The 19,577-nt window shown below is 41.1% G+C and overlaps 1 long non-coding RNA gene across 1 annotated transcript in view; it reads right to left on the reverse strand.

Annotated features, from left to right (window-relative positions):
• Positions 1 to 4,445: 4,445 nt before the first annotated feature.
• Positions 4,446 to 19,577, reverse strand: part of LOC125612505 — a 28,796-nt gene continuing 13,664 nt past the window's right edge. Inside the window, exon 3 of the long non-coding RNA XR_007342927.1 lies at positions 4,446 to 8,420. This is a non-coding gene — a long non-coding RNA (uncharacterized LOC125612505). The remainder of the gene's footprint in view (positions 8,421 to 19,577) is intronic.

Consider the following 19,577-nt stretch of genomic DNA (forward strand, 5'->3'; position numbering starts at 1 on the left):
CCTGTGCCTTGGTCTTCTTAATGTCTTCACTAGGAAGAAGTCTTAGCCTTTGAGAATGAATTTGATGCTTTCAGAATATCCAAAGCTCGTTCAAAAACAAGCTGAGAAGGTAAAGCTGGATGCCAGGCTGGTGGTGATACCAAGGAAATCAGACAAAGCAGAGGTGAAGGCCCATGGCAAGAGGAAAGACAATAGTGATCAGGATGCCTCTGTGGGGTTTGGCAGCTAGATATAAGAAAATTTCTGAACATCTGACACATGATACATATTGTACCTGAGTGTTCCCAGGCACCATCAGCCTCTGGAGGAGAGCTGAGTCCCATTAAAAATAACACCCCCATGTCACTGAATCTCCTATCCCAACTTGCTCTTGAAAAAAAATCAGCTTCTTACCAAGTCCTTCCCCTACTCCCAAGAACTTCCTGGAAGTCCCCATGAGTTACAAGAACTTCCTAGAAGGCCCCAGGAGAAAGTCAGTTCCCACTACCCTTCAGTATCACCTCTAGTGCCCTGAAAGCTTCACAAACTCAGATTATGGTTGGTGTGTGTGTGTGTGTGTGTGTGTGTGTGTGTGTGTGATACAAAAAGTGATTCCTTTCACTTTGTATTTTATTTTTTAGGACTTCCCTCCCAAAGACTTTCTTGAGCCTCAGTCTATTGCCTTGTTTTTAGAGAAACAGCTAATTTTCTTTTTCATCGGTAAAGTTCCCTTTCCTTAAGGGTCAGGCATAGAACCTTGAGATGGGGCTGCTGGCAGAAATCAGGGGACCCATCCTACTCACAATCATCAGGCTCCTCTGAAGTCGAAAGTTATGGGACTGGAACAAGCTTGTCTTGCCCACATCTTCTTACCTTTGGAATGAGTCTCCCTGGCCCCTAGAAGTTTCCTCAACTGTTTTCTGGGCATCTGTACTGGCTCAGAGTCAGATTGAGGCTCCCCTTCTATCTGTATCCAGATGGCCTAGAGTCACAGAAAAGCAGGGTCTCTGCAGGAAGGGTTTAATATTCAGCCCTTTGAAAGACCACCTGCCCCAGACAGCTTTTTGAGAGGCTGAACAGAGAAGCACACCAGACCATTATTACATTCCTATCTGCAACACCAGGACATGAGGCAGGGGATACAGGACACGTGTGTCATGTTCCATAAGGAAGGAAAGCATCCTAGCCTGGAAAGGGCAGTTCCAGGGCACACTACAATCGGGTCCCAGACCCCTAAAGAGGAAAACACTGGGTCATGTGTCAGGATGTCAACTGGAAGGAATTAGGGACCCATGTGGGCATCTTACTACTCACTGACCATTTTTCTAGCTATCTGTGATAGAGTTGGGTTGTATTGCAGTGTCAGAAATGTAGTGCCCATACCCTCCACTTTTTTTTTTAATTGGGTCTTCCTATATGCCCAGCCTCAAACACTTGGGTTCAAGTGATTCTCCTGCCTCAGCCTCCCATGTAGCTGAGACTACAGGTGAATATCACTGCTCCCAGCTTACAGACTTTCCATATCTCCTTTTCACCTATTTGGTTGAGATGGAGGGGCTTAAACCCTGAAATCAGCTTTTCCCATAAAAAATTCTCCACTTGTGCTCAGTATAGAGACTTGAAGCCCAGGGAATTTTTATATTTATTACAGAGAGGCAAGCAACCATTCTGTGTGTTTCCATTAACACAGACTGGCAATTAATGCTTTTGGTTCAAAAGCCTTCAAACATTTGTACATCCATTTGCACGTTTAAATGGCTCTGTATAACAGGCAAGCAGGTGGTTAACTATATGTATATTAAATTCATAGAGAAACTGGTAATTTTCAATTATAATTGCCAGTTCACAGTTTACATGATAAGAATTTTTTGAATAGACCCATTAGCTGATTTAGTTAGCCAGGGTTTTTATAAATCATGGTTTATTTGCTTATTCTACTTATAAAAGAGAAATTTTCAGTATTCTCACATGAATCAATAAATATTTACTTTGGTCTTTATTCTGCTCAAATGCAAAGTTTGACAATGGATGAAATATCATTGGCTTTTCTTAAACAGCTGTTTGAATGCGACTGTTTTATTAGTTGTTTTGTTTAGTATTATTACTCAGATAATGGTTTAAAAGTTTTATTCATTTGCTATTAATTTGTTTTTTATAAATAAAATCAAAATAGGGCTAAAGCACCATCCTTTATAATTTTACAATGTAGTGTACTTTCCTGGTAATGTGTTTTTGATAATAGAAACTTCCAAGCCAATCAAAAGCTGTTCCATTTTTCTAAATGATATCCTTTAAAGCAAAATTCTGAAATATATAGCACTAACTTGTGCATAATAAAATTTGATGATTTTGTTACTGTGGATAATATTTCTCTTTCATAGGCAACAGCAATAATTTAAAAGCCTCTCATTTGGCTTTTACAGCTCAAAAGGCAAAGCAAGGCACCAGATCTGTGGAGGAGAATACTGAGCTGGTATTGAGACATGGAATGCTGTTCTGAGAAAAACTTTCAACCTTTTCAACCCTTTGCAATCCCTCAGGACTATACCTGGATTTCCCCCTTTTTAAAAAACAATCAAGCAGGGACTTTCTATCTCTAAGACATGTAAAGAGAGCTAGTAGAAGATTTTTCAAATAGTTTACAAAATCTTGGAATTCCAATTGTCTCCTTGTAGTCCACCATATCTAGAATTAGGTACTGTTACCATTCTTGGCCTCTTTCTTACTTACTCTTCTCCATCTCCGTCATCTGGGAATGAACTTCTTAGACGATATAAGAAACAATATAAAAAACAGTTTTCTTTAGTCCCACAACCTGTTTACTATGGATCCAGCCAGTGAAGAGTTCATGAGCAAAAACTGATTCATCTTTTGAAGCAAATAATTTTCATAATTTTCTCATTTTAGCATTAAGACAATTATGCAAAGCAGTCATTATCTTCTTTTAATACATCAGAGAACTTAGGAAACTCAGCAGAGTTCTCAAAACTAGTTAATTAGAATTTCTGTAAAAGCCAGGTTTCCTTAACCTCCCACCACACCACCCCCTTAGGGCTCAAGTGGACAAGCATATGTGGTAACAGACACGTCAGTGGAGCCCAAGCATCACTTGCCACCTGGGCACACAGGAAACTACACCAGGAAGGAGGGAGACAGGTGAGATGGTGAGAGGCTCAGCAGAAGCCCGGGAGTATGGACTTCAGCTGGCAACACAGGGAGCTGTTCACTGGACCTCTGCAGAACAGAGTCAAGCTGATCATTTTTCAGAGCCATAACTTCTCAGTGAGAGTTTTAACAGTCTGAACTTGTAAGAAGCTGAGCCAAACAACAACAACAACAAAAACAAAACAAAACAAAGCAAAACAAAAAACGGAACTACTCTTTTGCTAGAGAAAATGAAAGTGTAGCAACCAGGAAGCAAAACTAGGCACACGATAGCACAGATTTGAGAACCCGTTGAACTCTGTTTAGTCTGGATAAATATTTGTTGAGGGAGCATGTAAATAAAGGAGAGAAAGAATAACAATAGTACATGCACAAGGGAAAAAGCAAGTGGCCCAGGCAAGGTCACTTTAGCAGGTTAAAAACAAATAACTTCACTATTGTTTTCATTTAAAGCTTCTTTTTCTTTCATGCTGTTTACCTTTAGATATTTACATTGTGGAAAGGGTAAAGGGGTCATAACCTTCATTTTCTATTCTTACACATCTGAGCCTCTTTGCAAGTATCCTCAGTGCATTGAACAGAGTGGCCCTTTAATTCCTGCAGGGCCTTCCAAGTTGATATAGAAGAGACCTAAAAACAGATTTCCTGTTTCTATACTGGGAGAAAGCAAGGCCTGGAAATGGAGAAATTTGCCCAGGGTCACTCAGCACTTTCTTATCTGGTCATTTTCTACTGCTCATATTGGAGTTTAATGTCAGTTCTTTAAAGTGGAGATACACTGAACATGCATATATTGAAAAACAATCAAATGCATATGGATGTCTCACAGGTCTTGGACACTGAATTCCTAAAAGAAATGAGAAATAAAACTGAGAAGTGATAGTTGTACCACACAGGAAAGAAAATCAGATAACATGCAGAGAAGACATATAATTCTTCACATCTGTTCAGCCCTTTCTTTGGAAGTGATATAGCCCTTTGAGTTCACGGTCCCCACTGGCCCCTCAGAGGGTGACCTGAAGACATTCCACCCCTTTATTGATTTCCCAGAGATAGAAAATTCTCCAGAGATAGTGAAGGCCCACTCAAAGATTTTACCCAGCTTTTGTATTCCAATGATCACCTTCCCAACATCTCACAGGTGGAAAGACCCATAGAGGGAAGAAGAAAGCACATGCCTCAGTCCTCTTCACTGAGTACAAAGTTCATTCATTTACCAATACCCACTGTGTGTCAGACACCATACCAAGCATGTAGAGGCTCCTACCCTGGTGAAGCTTAAATATTTTGATGCATTCTAGACTATTTTTATGTAACCAAAGAATGAGACATTGACAACCAGTATCTTCCTTTGTATCTTCAAAGTTACCAAATTGCCATCATTGAAAACTCAGTCTCATAACTCCAAAGCATGAAAACATCTTTCATAAAACCTGGTTAATGTGGCAACATCCAGGGCTCTTTCTCAATCTCCTGTGAACAGCAATCCTTGCCGTCCTATGACAGCCACTACCTGCCAATCAAATCGTCCACAGAGCCAGTCATTCAGCAGTATTATGAGTGTGTTATGAGAGAATGCAGACACACACAACAAAGCAAAACAGCACTTTCAACAACTTTTATCACTCTAATGGGGATTCTAGCTATTTCTTCAACTTTCTTGATCATAAGACTCCCCGTGGGATGTGTGGTAAAAGTGGAGAGTCATGGTACCATATGACTCTTAGGATTCAGACCTGTCAAGGTCACTCGTTTCTGATAAGTCCAGAAATTCTGACAAATGCTTCTTGTACTCCTTCTGCCATTGAAGAAAAAAATCTCCAGAAATACAACTCAGAGTTTTCTGTTGCAAGGAATATTTGGAAGTAGAAAATACTAAAAGATGTTTAATGAGCAGGATGATGATGGCTGGATCACCAAGGCAAGACAGGGTGGGAGAGGGGTATGGGGAACTGAGACCCAAGCAGGGAGTGGGAAGGGCAAAGGAGCACTCCAATGAAGGTCAGGGAGTGGGGAGGTCAGTCAGAGGCCAACAGCTCTGGAGACAACAGCTCTGGAGATAGCAGCTCAGTTTGACCCACAGCCAGCCTTACCCACATATGCATATTTTCTGGCATAATGCAGAGCTAGTTAGACCAAACCTGCCTAGCCTCAGGCTACTCATAAACAGAAGGTCTTGCTTCATGCCCACGACTGACACCACCAGGGACTGAGTCAGCCTCAATAATACACAGTAGGCTGTTCAGAGATTGTGAAGGAACCTAAGCTCCTCTGTGGCTCTGACACAAGTTGTCCCTACTGCCGCAGCATGAGGAAAATTGATCAGAAGATGTTCACAAAGGTTTCTGTCAATAGTGCTAAGGCTGCCTTTATCAGAAATTCCCATCTTCTCAGCTCTGAAACAGCCTTTTAGGTAACAAGAATATTCAATGCTTTGGTTTGTAGTCTCCAAGAGCCACAAACAACTTAATAATTCCCAAGCTTTACAACCTGGAGAAACCAATTAAAGAGGAGCATGCCTCATTTTAAAAACAAAATAAGAGATAATTTTAATTAGTCAACTTTTGAAAAAAAATGCATACACATGCCTGTAAAGCTCTGGCATAAAATCTTTGGAATCCAAAAGGAGTGAAATCTGTTGTTCATGAAGCCCCCCAATACACCCATTGTCCTTTACATTGAATCATCTGAAAACAACTTTACATGCAGCATCTCAATACTGGGAATGATACAGTGGAGTAGAAATGATTATTCCCAATTTATAAAAGATGAAACAGGTTCAGAATGGTTATGTGACTCAAATGGGAAGCTGTGATTTAGTCAATTTGGTATATTCTGATTCCAAAGAAAGAGACACACCTGCAACACAATGTGTTGGATTCCCCAGAAATATTAATGAGAGTATTCTGACAACTGCTGTCTCCCATGAAAGTAGGTAACTTATTTTATGTGTCTTTGCCTCCCTAGGTCCTAGCACAGAGCTTGGAAAATGTTTGATGTATGAATGAATGATTTTAATTATTGTATCTCTGCCTGACCCCTAAGAACAATTCTTTACTTTAAAGCTTTTGTTTGATCCTCCTAGAGCATCTCTTTTTAGGGTTTCATTTCCACCAAATCATTCGGCATCCAAGCTGGGAGCCAATGTGCCTCTCCTCTTTTTCCCACATGCAATCCAGTTCTATAACATCTAATCTCTCAAAAGATCTTTTGTTGCATTTCAGAGATGTGTCCCTTGAGACAGGAGTAGACACCTAAGTCAGGCCACCAGAATGTTCTAATTTTGTGTCAAGGACAAGTAGGCAATTAGATGAGTCACTGGGCAATGGGGTGATGTCTGAGCGACTCTGTCAGATCTCAGGTGGGTGGTAGTTGTGTATAATTGAGAATCGGCTGCAATGTAATGCCTCAGCTTGCCTGAAAGAAATCCCTTCTGGGTGGTGGGTCCAAGAAACTGATTTTGCCTGTGAATCTCAGAGAGGGAGAGAGAAGTGTCTTAGTCCCTCCTTCCAGTGCTCATGGAGACCATTGGTGGAAACAGGCAAGCTTCCCCTGAAGGCCCATCCCTTGTGAGGGGTTCAGCAGCTACAGCCAGACACCTGGACTTATTTCTGCCAATTTCCAGATCCATCACTTTTGGCTAATGGCAGGACTTTTCTGAGCCTCAGTTTTCCACATGTGCTTATAAAGGGGGAAAGGGGAGTATAATGCTACTTCTGCCATTGGGTAGTCATGAAATTTAAAAAAATATATTTCACGTAGAAAAGTTTATAGCCCAGTGCCTGGCACATTATGTGCTTCTGAGGAAGTTAGTTATTATTATGACATTTTCCATACTTAAACCATCTTTTTTTTATTTAAATGGATTATCGGATTTAGATCAGCTACTTATCATGTAGACAACATTTAACAGTGTATGTGAGACATTCTTGCTGTTTATAGGCTCACAGGACATGAACTAGAGCAATGATCTCTGAGCACTTCCAGATAACACCTCTCTAGGAAAGAGGAAGCAGAGGCTTAAGGTGGCACTGTCCAGGACCACATGGGTGAATTAGAACTCAGATCTCCTCATGCCTCATCCCTGCTTGCTCTCTTCCTGTCCTGGCTCACATTGTCTCTTTAATGTCCAAATAAATATCACTTTGAAACCTAAACATTTTATTGCAAGCAGTAGGAACAGACCAAGAATAGTGTACATGGCTTTTCAGTCTTTGAATTAGAAAAAAAAAATGTTCTTATTCTTATAAATCTAGGAATTAAGCTCTTTTTTTAAATAAATTTCAGGCAAAGTAAAAAAAAAATCATAGACAAGGGGCTGTTTAAGTAATGTTTGGGGTTGGGCTTGCTCATGTGTCTTAAGTTTCCATTGAGAGATCTTGTTTAGTCCAATATTTCAGAAAAAGAACTTCCTTACTTGATGACATGATGTGTGTGTTGGGGGAATTCCCTTGTATTGATTCTTCACTGAGAAAAATGTAATTGTGAGAATCTTTAGATGCCATGTCTTCTTATCACACCCAAGTGTGACCTGAAGTACAATTGTCTCGCAGAGAGGAGTCTCAGCTGTAGACCTCAGGGCATGCGGGTCATCTGTCCCAGAATGGAGATGATATCTCCATGGTGACAGCTGCTATGCCTGGCTCCTTTACTACTGCATTTCCACAGCCTGTAGCACCTTGGTAGACCCAACACACCCTTTACTGCCTTCCCATGTATACTCCAGTTCTGTAATATCTAAGCTCTCCAAACTTCTCCTGTTGCATCTCAGAGATGTGAGCAGGAATCTAGGTCAGGCCACCAGAATGTTCTAGTACTCTGGCCTTAGAATATAGGCAATTAGATGAGTTTCATTCTGGTGGGCGAGTCTCATGATGGGGGATAAGTGCTGTTGCTATGATTGCTTGGAGGCAAGTTGTAAATGGAGATGCTTATTAAACTTTTGATCTCTTCATAGGGTTTAATAGTTCAACAAGAACTTAACAGCAAAACAAACACATAAACTTGGCCCACCAAGGCTGGACTCTGACCTCTATCTGCTGAGTTTGTTTTCCTGCTTTTGCAGATCTCCGTAGCGTAATCGCTTGTGTAAGCCACTCCAGTCTGTTTCTCGGTGCCTTGCTGTCTTCTAGGAATTCACACAATAAACAGGTTTTGGAGGAAGGCCAGCACGTTCTCAGACTTCCTTCTCTCTGGTTGTTATTCAGAATTCAGGTCAGTGTCTATCTCCAGATCTTCCTATCAGTGGTTACTGGATTTCAGCTTTGGTTTTCTCTCTGGAACAGAGCACAAACATTGTAACTGGGTCACTCTCTGACTTCAGTTCCCTTCTTGTGTCATCACGAAAGGCGATCAGTTTGCCTTTTGCAACAGGTGGAAATGGCCTGGAGCCCAGAAAGCTGAGCAAAGGTGCCATAGGGAAGGGGTTCAGTTCAAATGAGGAAAACAAAGCAAAACGTAATGGCAGGTGGTCGCTTTGGGCTCCAGGAGACATGGATCCCAGTATGGGAAAAATAATAAGTCTGTCTAGTCATGCCACAGTGATTTGGTCCTTCCTTTCATGGACAAAACTGATCCTGTACCAGGTGCAGTGGCGCACACCTGTAACCCCAGCGGCTTGAGGCAGGAGGTTTGTGAGTTAAAAGCCAGCCTCAGGAATTTTGTGAGGTCCTAAGCAACTCAATGAGACCCTGTCTCTAAATGAAATATAAAATAGGGCTGGGGATGTGGCTCAGTGGTTGGGTGCTCCTGAGTTTAATGGTAAAAAAAAAAAAAAAAAAAAAAAAAAATCCTGTGGCCAATTCAAAGGTCAGATTCAGATCCCAGATGAAATGAGAGATGAGGCACAGACAAAATGAATGGAGATTTCCAGAGATTGCAAAGGTGACCTTGTTTCTGACAATGATGTTTTGGTTTTATTATCTCTCATCTCATTGCCCCAACCCTGCCATTTCTGGCTGGAGGCTAGATGTGTTGGAACAAAGTTATCTCCATGTCCCCTGGAGCTCAGTTCCTAATTCAAAACATTCACACCATTTCCAAGAGCCTCATATATGCCAAGTACTGTTCTAGTTGCTCAGGGACCCAAACAATCACGGAGCTTATGGAATTGCAAGTAGTGATTAATGATATGAAAAAATATATAGAGAGAGACAGAGGGAGGGAGGAGAGTGGCTGGTTGGGGTGATTTCCTTTAGCTGAGGATCAGGGAGGGCCACTGCTAAGAACAGCTTATGAGCTGAAATGGGAGCCATGACAAGCCAGCCCTAAGAGGGCCAGCCACAGAGCTTCCCCCTTTAGGAAAGCAGGTGCAGAGCTCAGAGATAGAAAGTATCTTGGCAGAGTGCCCCAGGCAGAAGGAAATGAAGAGAAGAAAGGAGCTGGAAGGGAAGATAGAAGACCAACACTAGCCAGCCAAGCCCCTGGCATGAGCAGGGTCCTGAGTTCCTCAAATTCACATCAGCTCATTGAATTTCTGTCCATGAAGTTGATCTCTGACATGTCACAGAAAATAACTGGTTACTGAGGCCTAAAGATGAACAAAAAGAGAAAATAAAGTATAGGGAATTCTTACTGCTCTTTTGTTATCTGTGGACATTAAAAATGGAACCAAGAATGAAAACAAACCTTAAAACTGATACATCTAAAGATTCTGGCGAATTCCTAGGTCTGCCTGTTTTACTAAAATTGAGGAAATACAAAGCTGGGTCTGGAATAAAAGGATCTGATTTTTTTTTTTTAATGCTGCTTTAAAGTGGTAAGATAGTTTCTCAGGAAAGACATGGGCTTAGTCATGCTCTGCCCCTTAATTGTTGTGTGACTGTGAATAAATTACTTAATCTCTCTGCTATAGTTTCAGTCTTACACGTATCCCAAAGGCTAATTTTTTAAAGGTTTGGTCCTTAGTTTGGTCTATTGTGAGGTGTGGAAACTTAAAGAGGTGGGGCCTAGTAGGAGGTCTTTGGGTCATTGAGGGTGAACCATTGAAAAGGATAGTGGCCCTTCCCCCTTACTGACTTTGCTTCCTGTCCAAGATGTGAGCAGTTTTTCTCTGCTGTGCACTCCGTATCAGTGCCTTCTGGCATTACCACCAGAAGCTTAAGTTGTTGGTTAGCCTGATCATTTACTGGAAACTCTAAAACCATAAGCCAAAATAATCCTTTTCTCTTTAGAAGCCAATAATAGCAATAGAAAGCCACTATCACACTCTCTGAGCTTGTAACCTGTCTTGTAAAATCCTTACCTGGATACTTTATGAGGATTCACTGACATAATCATGAAGGTCAGCTAGCTTTAGGGTTAGCTCTTTCCTTCTCCCTGCCCTGCCATAGAGACAGTGAGAGAATGAATATCAAAGAGAAGACAAATGCTATTTAACAGAGAAGAAAAGTTGGAAATGAAGGCAGGGATTTGGTTTATTCCCAGAGCTGTGCATAGAATATAGCACTTGCTCAATAAACACTCCTTCCGTAGTTAAGTTCTTCAAGTGCCAGAACTTTAGGAGCACTTTTAAGAGCCAATTTCAGTTGGGGTCTATGTTAGTTCCCCACATTGTTGGTTGATGGCTGTGGCTCTTCCTCTGGTTTAAAGTCCAGCCAGAGAGCAATAGAAGCACAGGGGGTAAAGAAGACATTAATCTGTACCCTATGGGAGACCTAATGCCTTAAAGTTATCCACAAAGCCAGAGAATGCTTTGATACTTGTCTGGATGAGCTTTCCACCTTTCAAATAATTCATTTTCCCTATTTATACAAAATTCAGACAATATAGAAGGATAGGGAAAAATCAACACCCTATACTCAGAAATAAGTTGACATTTTCCTACTTTATTTGTTTAAAGTACATATTTAGACATCATTGGGATTCTAAAATGACCTCAGTCATATAGTCTGTCCTTTTTAATTATTCTACAGGAAGCTAAAAGGTTCTTCATCAACATAACTTCTATGGCCCTAAAATAGTCCAGATTATGGAATGCATAATGAATGCTTGCTTCCCATGATGACCCTGGGGGGGAAGGAGAAACAGAGCATAGAGAGTGTGACAAGAGATCATGTCTGGGAAGGACCCAAGACATGCCTCAGCTACCTCCACCAAGCAGTTGTCTCTTCTTGGTCTCCATCACCACCCGCAGGAGCTGAGTGTACAGGGGCATGCTTTCAGTCAAGCCTAGGCCCATTGTCCTGACAGCCATTGGACCTCAAACTCCTAATGGATGGAAGGGCCAGCAGAGGAGAACAAGGAATCCAGAGGCTGCTGGCTGGGTCTGTGCACAGGGACTTGTGCATCTGGACTGGGGGAGACTAGAGTCTTCCAATGACTTCAGGTAGACAACTGGGACCTGGAACGTAGGCCACTTCTCTCACTTGACATCAGAATGCATTTCCAGTGATTTGAATGTGGTTTGAGCGTGTCCCCCAAGGGTTCATGTGTTGGAGACTTCATCCCCAATGGGGCAATGTTGGGAGTCAGTGGGACTTTTAAGAGGTGGGGGGTCATTAAGGAGGCTTCCCTTGGACCCTGGTTCATTCTCAAGAAGACATTGTTATAAAAGTACACAACTGTCCCCTCCCACTTCTCTCTGGCTTCCAGTCTCACTATGTGATCTCTCCATCCCACGTATGTTCTATCCACCACAAAGCCCTCTCCAGAGCCTACATGATACCATTTGGACTTTAAGTCTACAAAATCATGAATTAATAAATACCCTGGAGAACGGACTAAGACAGAACCCAAGTTTAGTTCTTTCAACTTGGAGTTTCACAAGAGCAAAAAGTAAAGATATCCATCTCTGGAATGAGATCTTGTCAAGATTGGGCAGATGGCTGATTTTCTTTTCTCTCCCACCTGCGCCTAGCTGTCTCTCCACTCCAGGGGAAGACAGAGGCTTTATAAGCTGCCTCGCCCCCACTCAGCTCAGACAGGAGTGCATAAATGATAACACTGGTCGCCCTGTACCCAAGTCTGGTTTTGCATCTATTGCATAGAGGCTAGGAATGCTGCACTTTCCTTCTTTGGTGCTGAGCAGATCTTTGGGATCAGAGCAGCTCCTCAAAAATGTTCGTTACTCTTTATTTGTTAGTAGAAAAAGAAACCGGAAATTTTTATTTTTTGAAGTAAACACTGTACAAATACATTGAGGACTGTGACCTTTAGGGTCACATAATTATTACAGACCCACTAACATTGTTCACAGTTTCACAAAACATCACTTGGAAAGATCTTCAGTGGCAAATTCTAAACTCTGCCTGAGAACAACGTGATAACTCTCTTGGCACAGTCGCTGTTTGGACTATTGCAGGGTTGCTTGGTTTGATACCTCATCGTTCACCCAATTTGGCTCCACACAGAGACTGGTGGTTTCTAGAAGCGAAAGTTTGAGAACATGCTGGTATGTAAATTATTCTGTTGCAGGTTTTCTGGGAATTCCCAGAGTATTCTGAGTACCAGAGGCAGTGCTGGGTGGATGGGAAATTTCCCATCCAATCTGCTGGGAAGAAACCCAGGGCCAGAGCTCTGGATCAGCAGGGGCGGCTTGATGGTCACATCAGCCCCAGAGAACACACAATTTGCCTGCAACCTAATAACCAATTTCTGCCATCCCCCAAATCATTGCCAACGATCTCTACCTATTTGCTCTAGGAAGAGTAATAGAATCAAATGGGCAACTGCTCTGTCTTTGTTGAGCTAAACAAAACATAATAGTTATACTCAGCCCAGGGCCAGGCAAGAAATGGTTGCAACACAAGACTTATTGCTCTTAATGAAATCCCAAGGAAAGTGTCCAGGACATTCCCTTAGGAAAAAGTAATTTCAACAGGAAGTGCCTTCTTGGTATTGTAAATCAGAGAATGACTCTCTAACTTAAAGCTTTTTTCCTTTGATAGAAACAAAAGTCTTTAACAAAATTGTAGGAGGAAAATTTTAAGTACTACAACATACTGTGGACTGAATTTTGTCATCCCCCCCTCCCCACCAGCTGAGTTGAAATCCTCACCATGAGTACCTAAGAATATGATTATATTTGGGCTTAAGGTCTTTAAAGAGGTAAAGTTAAAATGAGGTACATAGGTTGGGCCCTAATCCAACATGACTTGTATTCTCATAAGAGGAGATTTGGACACAAGATACTTATAGGGAGAAGATGGGGATCTATAAGCCAAAGAGAGAGGCCTCAGGAGAAATCAACCTTGATCTCAGAATTGGGAGACAATGCACTGCTGTTTTTAAGCCATCTGTGCTACTCTGTTGTGACAGCCTTAGAAACTAATGCACCAGCTAATATGTAAATGGCATGTTTTTTTAATTAAATTATTTATTTATTCTAATTTGTTATGCACAATGGCAGAATGCAATTCATTTCCTATTACACATAAAGAGCACAATTTTTCAAGTCAGTAATTGTATACAAAATATTTTCTCACCATTCGTGTCTTCATACATGTACTTAGGGTAATGATGTCCAACTCATTCCACCATTATTCCTACCCCTTTACCCCCTTCCTTCCCCTCCCTCCCCTTTGCCCTATCTAAAGCCCCTCCATTCCTCCCATGCTCCCCGCCCAATCATCATTATGAGTCAGCATCCTCATATCAAAGAAAACATTCAGCCTTTGGTTTTTTGGGGATTGGCTTACTTCACTTAGCATTATCTTCTCTAACTCCATCCATTTACCTGCAAATGCCATGATTTTATTCTCTTTTAATGCTGAATAATGTTCCATTGTGTATATATACCAAAGTTTCCCTACCCATTCATCTACTGAAGGGCATCTGGGTTGTTTCCACAATTTAGCTACTGTGAATTGTGCGGCTATAAATATTGATATGGCTGTGTCCCTGTAGTATGCTGCTTTTAAGTCCTTTGGGTATAGACCTAGGAGTGGGATAGCTGGGTCAAATGGTGGTTCTATCCCAAGTTTTCCAAGGAATCTTCATACTGCTTTCCAGAGTGGTTGCACCAATTTGCAGTCCCACCAACAATGTATGAGTGTGCCTTTTCCCCCATATCCTCACCAACACTTATTATTGTTTGTATTTTTGATAGCTGCCATTCTGGCTGGAATGAGATGAAATCTCAATGTAGTTTTGATTTACATTTCTTCAATTGCTAGAGATGTTGAACATTTTTTCATGCTTATTAATTGATTGTATATCCTCTTCTGAGAAGTGTCTGTTGAGTTCCTTGGCCTATTTATTGATTGGGTTATTGGTGGGGGGGGAGGTTGGTGTTAAGGTTTTTGAGTGCTTTATATATTCTAGAGATTAGTGCTCTATCTGATGTCCTTGAGGTAAAGATTTGCTCTCATTGTGTAGGCTCTCTGTTCACCTCACTGATTGTTTCTTTTTGCTGAGAAGAAGCTTTTTAGTTTGAATCTATCCCATTTACTGATTCCTGGTTTTAATTCTTGCACTATAGAAGTCTTATTAAAGAAGTTGGGGCCTAATCCGACATGATGGAGATTTGGGTCTACTTTTTCTCGATTAGGTGCAAGATCTCCAATTTAATTCCAAGGTCCTTGACCCACTTTGAGTTGAGTTTTGTGCATGGAGAGATAGAGGTTTAATTTCATTTTGTTACATGTGGATTTCCAGTTTTCCCAGCACCATTTGTTGAAGAGGCTATCTTTTCTCCAATATATATTTTTTGGCACCTTTGTCTAACATAACTGTCGTTATATGGGTTAGTCTCTGTGTCCTCTATTCTGTACCATTTATCTACAAGTCTATTTTGGTGTCAATATCATGCTGTTTTTGTTACTATTGCTCTGTGGTATAGTTTAAGAATAGTAATGCCACCAGCTTCACTCTTCTTTCTAAGGATTGCTTTGGCTATTCTGGGCCTCTTATTTTTCCAGATGAATTTCATGATTGCCTTTTCTATTTCTATGAGGAATGTCATTGGGGTTTTGATTGAGATTGCATTAAATCTGTATAGTGCTTTTGGTAATGTGGTCATTTTGATAATATTAATTCTGCCTATCCAAGAACAAGGTAGATATTTTCATCTTCTAAGGACTTCTTTAATTTCTTTCTTTAGCATGCTGTAATTTTCATTATAGAGGTCTTTCATCTCTTTCATGAAGTTGATTCCCATTTTTTTTTTTTGAGGCTATTATAAATGGAGTGGTTTTCCTAGTTTCCCTTTCAGAGGATTTGTCACTGATGTACATAAATGCCTTTTATTTATGGATGCTGATTTATATCCAGCTACTTTGCTGAATTCATTTATTAGTCCTAGGAGATTTCTGGTGGACTGTTTTGGGTCTTCTAGGTATAGAATCATATCATCTTCAAATAGTGATAATTAGAATTCTTATTTTCCTGTCCATAACCCTTTAATTTCTTTCATCTGTCTGATTGCTCTGTCTAGAGTTTCAAAAACTATGTTAAGTAGAAGTGATGAAAGAGGGCATTCCTGTCTTCTCAAAGCCTTAGAAAAAGAACAAATCAACCCCCAAAGCAGTAGAAGACAGAAAATAATTAAAATCAGAGCCGAAATCAATGAAATGAAAACAAAAGAAACAATTGAAAAAATTGACAAAACAAAAAGTAGGTTCTTTGAAAAAATAATTAAAATTGATAAACCATTAGCCATGCTAATGAAGAGGAGAGAAAAAAACTCAAATTACTATCATCTGTGATAAAAAAAAGAAATATTACAACAGACACTACAGAAATACAGAAGAGAATTAGAAATTATTTTGAAAATTTGTACTCCAATAAAATAAAAAAATATTTAAGGCATCAACAAATTTCTAGAAGCATATGATATGCCCAAACTAAATTAGGATGATACGAACAATTTATTTTATTTTTGGTGGTGCTGGGGATCGAACCCAGGGCCTTGTGCAAGCAGGCAAACACTGTATCAACTGAGCTATATCCCCTGCCCCTGATATACACAATTTAAACATAGATTTCAAGTAAGGGAATAGAGGACACCATCAGAAGTCTACCAACCAAGAAAAGCCCAGGACTGGATAAATACACAGCTGAGTTCTACAAGACCTTTAAAGAAGAACTAACATAATACTTCTCAAACTATTTTATGAAATAGAAAAAGAGGGAACATTTTCAAACACATTCTGTGAGGTCAATATCATCCTTATTCCAAAACCAGACTAAGACAAATCAAAGAAAGAAAACTTCAGACCAATATCTCTAATGAATATAGATGCAAAAATTCTCAATAAAATTCTGGCAAATTGATTACAAAAACATATCTAAAAGATAGTGCACCATGATCAGTAGGGTTCATCCAGCGATGTAAGTTTGGTTCAACATACGGAAATCAATAAATGTAATTCATCACATCAATAGATTTAAAGATAAAAATCATATGATCATATAAATCTCTTAAAAATCATTGAGATCAATAGATGCATAAAAAACATTTAAATCAATTTAAAACAATTAAAATACAGCATCCCTTCATGTTCAAAACACTAGAAAAACTAGGGATATCAGGAACATACCTCAACATTGTAAAGGCTACCTGTGCTAAGCCCCAGTCCAACATTATTCTAAATAGAGAAAAATTGAAAGCATTCCCTCTAAAAACTGGAACAAGACAGGGATGCCCTCTTTTACCACTTCTATTTATTATAGTAAATGGCATGTTTTTGTGATAAAAGTGAAGTTACAAGTTCTTTTTTTCCCCATATAGAGGATCAAATGGAAGAAAGTTACAAGCCTTTGGCAGGTTGAGTCTAATTTGCCCTCTCAGTTTGAAGGGAGCATCACACACTGGTCACATTCACTGACAAATCTGCCCAGTGATAGCCTGAGCCCCGCCCCCCGCCCCCCGTGTTGGTGCAGCTGGACCCAGTTCGAAAGTTCCACTTATGGCCTGGACTGTGAATGTTAAAATCTACTCCTCCACTTGAAGGTAGGAGACACAGACCAGCACTTCTCTTTGTTTTTCTTTGTTTATTTTATTTTTTGGAATACTGTTTTAGTCAGCTTTGTGTTGCTCTAGCTAAAACACCTGACAAGAACAACTCAGAGGAAGAAAGGTTTATTTGGGGCTCAGAATCTCAGAGTTTCAGTTCCACAGACTGCCACGCTATTGCTCTGGGCCCGTGGTGAAGCAGCGCATTGTGGTACAAGGGCGTGGTGAAGAATATTGCTCCATTCATGCCAATTGGAGGTAGAAAGAGGGGTCAGAGGGAAAGGGCACAGGGAGATGAGCTATTCCAGAGCACACTCCAGTGACCAACCTCCAGCTACAGCCCACCTACCTACAGTGTCTACCCAGCCAGTCCATCTAAATAAACTGGGATGGACTGATTAGGCTACAGATGTTGTAATCCCATCATTTTAGCCCTGAACAATCCTGCATTAACACAGGAGCTTTGGGGGCTCACCTTGTATCCAAATTCCCCAAAATACCCATTTGAACATGAAGAACATCTTAGATCAAGTGGTACAAACTAGTTATATTTTTATTTATCCCAACCAAGCTCCTGTTATCCTGAATAAGAATATCAACTGCACAGTTGCTGGAACCTAATCAAGTAATAAATCATGAAGAGGCTTTACTCCTGCTGAAAAATGCCCTCTATGCCTACTCTCCTCTCGTCCCCTGCTCACAGCTATTATCTTTATTCAAAGACAAAAGAAATTTCAAGAATTTACAACTATGTGTATGCCTATCACAAGAGTCACTTTGGAGATTAATCTTATGCCCAATTCTCCCTGACCTATAACAGGCTCTCCCTCTTTCCTACAACCAAGAAACCAATGAAGATTAAAAAAAAAAAAACAATTTTTTTGTTTATTTAAGGGCTATTCATGGATGGTATCCTTCATTCCCCCTCACTCTATCATTAGTCCCCAGGATATACCCTCACATAGGAGTGGGGTTTGCCAAAAAATTAAAAATGTGTGTGGTGTACGTGTGTGTGTGTGTGTGTGTTATGGTGTGTCCCATGTGTCTATAGGGAGTGTGTATGTGCATGCTTGTGTTTGTGTGTGTGTGTGCATGTGGGTGGTTTGTGTGGTATAGTGTCTAGGAATGGTTTGTGAGGTATGTATAGTGTATGATGTGCATGGTGGTATGTGCAGTATGATTATGTGGGTGTATGGGATATATGTGGTATGTGTACAATGTGCTTGTATGGTATATATGTGATCTCTGTGATATATACGGTGTATGGTGTGTGGTGTATGTGGTATGCTGTGTGTGTGTGTGTGCAGTGTATTGTGGCATGTGTGGTATATGTGGTTTATAGTACATGGTATGTCTGTGTGGTAAGCAGTGTGTATGGAGTGTGGTATGTGTGGGAGGGTGGTGTGTATGGGTATGTGTGGTATACATGGTATATGTTATGTGTGTCTGGTATGCAGCATGTATGTGTCTGTATGGTGTGTGGTGTGTGCACATGTGTGCTCATGCACTTAGGTGTGCACTTAGGAGTCAGGAGGGCACAAGCTGATTTCCTCACCACTCTCCAGGGTGTCCTTTGGGCTGATGGGGAAAAGCATGCTGCCCACATCCAGAAGCTCCCCACCTCACCCTTCTCATGAAGTCTGCACACCAGCTGCTTTGGACAACTCCCTGAGGGCTACATCATCTCCTCACTTTCCATCAGATGGGAAGCAGAAGGAGGAGGAAGGGGAATGTTGGGGAAAATGGGGAACAAAGAGTCTTTATTGCTCTTCCTTTCCCTCACTCAGGCACAATCTCTAGAAGACTTTAGCCACAGCGCACACTGGAAAGCCATTTACCACGGTCCAGTGGAGCCTCTGAAAGACCTGTGTGTCCTGAGCTGGGTGGGTGCAGCAGTCAGCGTACATCAAGCATGCTGGATGGCCAGAAAGCACAGGAGACCACAGAGCATGAGAATGGAGTGACAAAAACCATCTCCGAATAACCAAACAAGCAGAGGGAGGAGGTTTGAATATTTTGTCCATGCTCTCACAAGGCTTGGTTAGTCTCCCTCAGCTGTGCTCAGGACTGGCTGTGCATGCTAGGGGAAGATGTCAGTCACCTCAAGCCTCAGCTCCAGGCCCACCTCAGTTGACCCCAGGGAAAGTCATGGGCTGTGTGGGCGTGGATCCCATGAGAATGTATCTCCATGGGTGTCAGAAACCAGATAGCTCAGCAAACCTTCAGTTGGTGTCTACTCAGTGTCAGGTACCGTGTAAGGTGCTAGATGCTCAGAAATAAATAGCAAGCTTCTTGCCCAAGGTGGGTTTTAGATTCATCTGGAAGATGGGCACATAATCTTGAGATGAGTGCTTCTAAAGAACAATGGCCAGGGCACCCAGGGAATCCCCAGGAGTTTAAGAAATGAGTATCACACCTGAATTCATGCCTGAAAGATGAGTAATGGAAAGGAGTATCCCAGACAGAAGCAAGGTTATAAATAAAGGTAAAGCCCTGGAGCCTGTGGAGAACTGCTGCAGCTTGTCTTTACCGAGCACAG

This window comes from Marmota marmota, unplaced genomic scaffold, assembly GCF_001458135.2.
Source record: "Marmota marmota marmota unplaced genomic scaffold, marMar, whole genome shotgun sequence".
Classification (NCBI taxonomy): domain Eukaryota; kingdom Metazoa; phylum Chordata; class Mammalia; order Rodentia; family Sciuridae; genus Marmota; species Marmota marmota.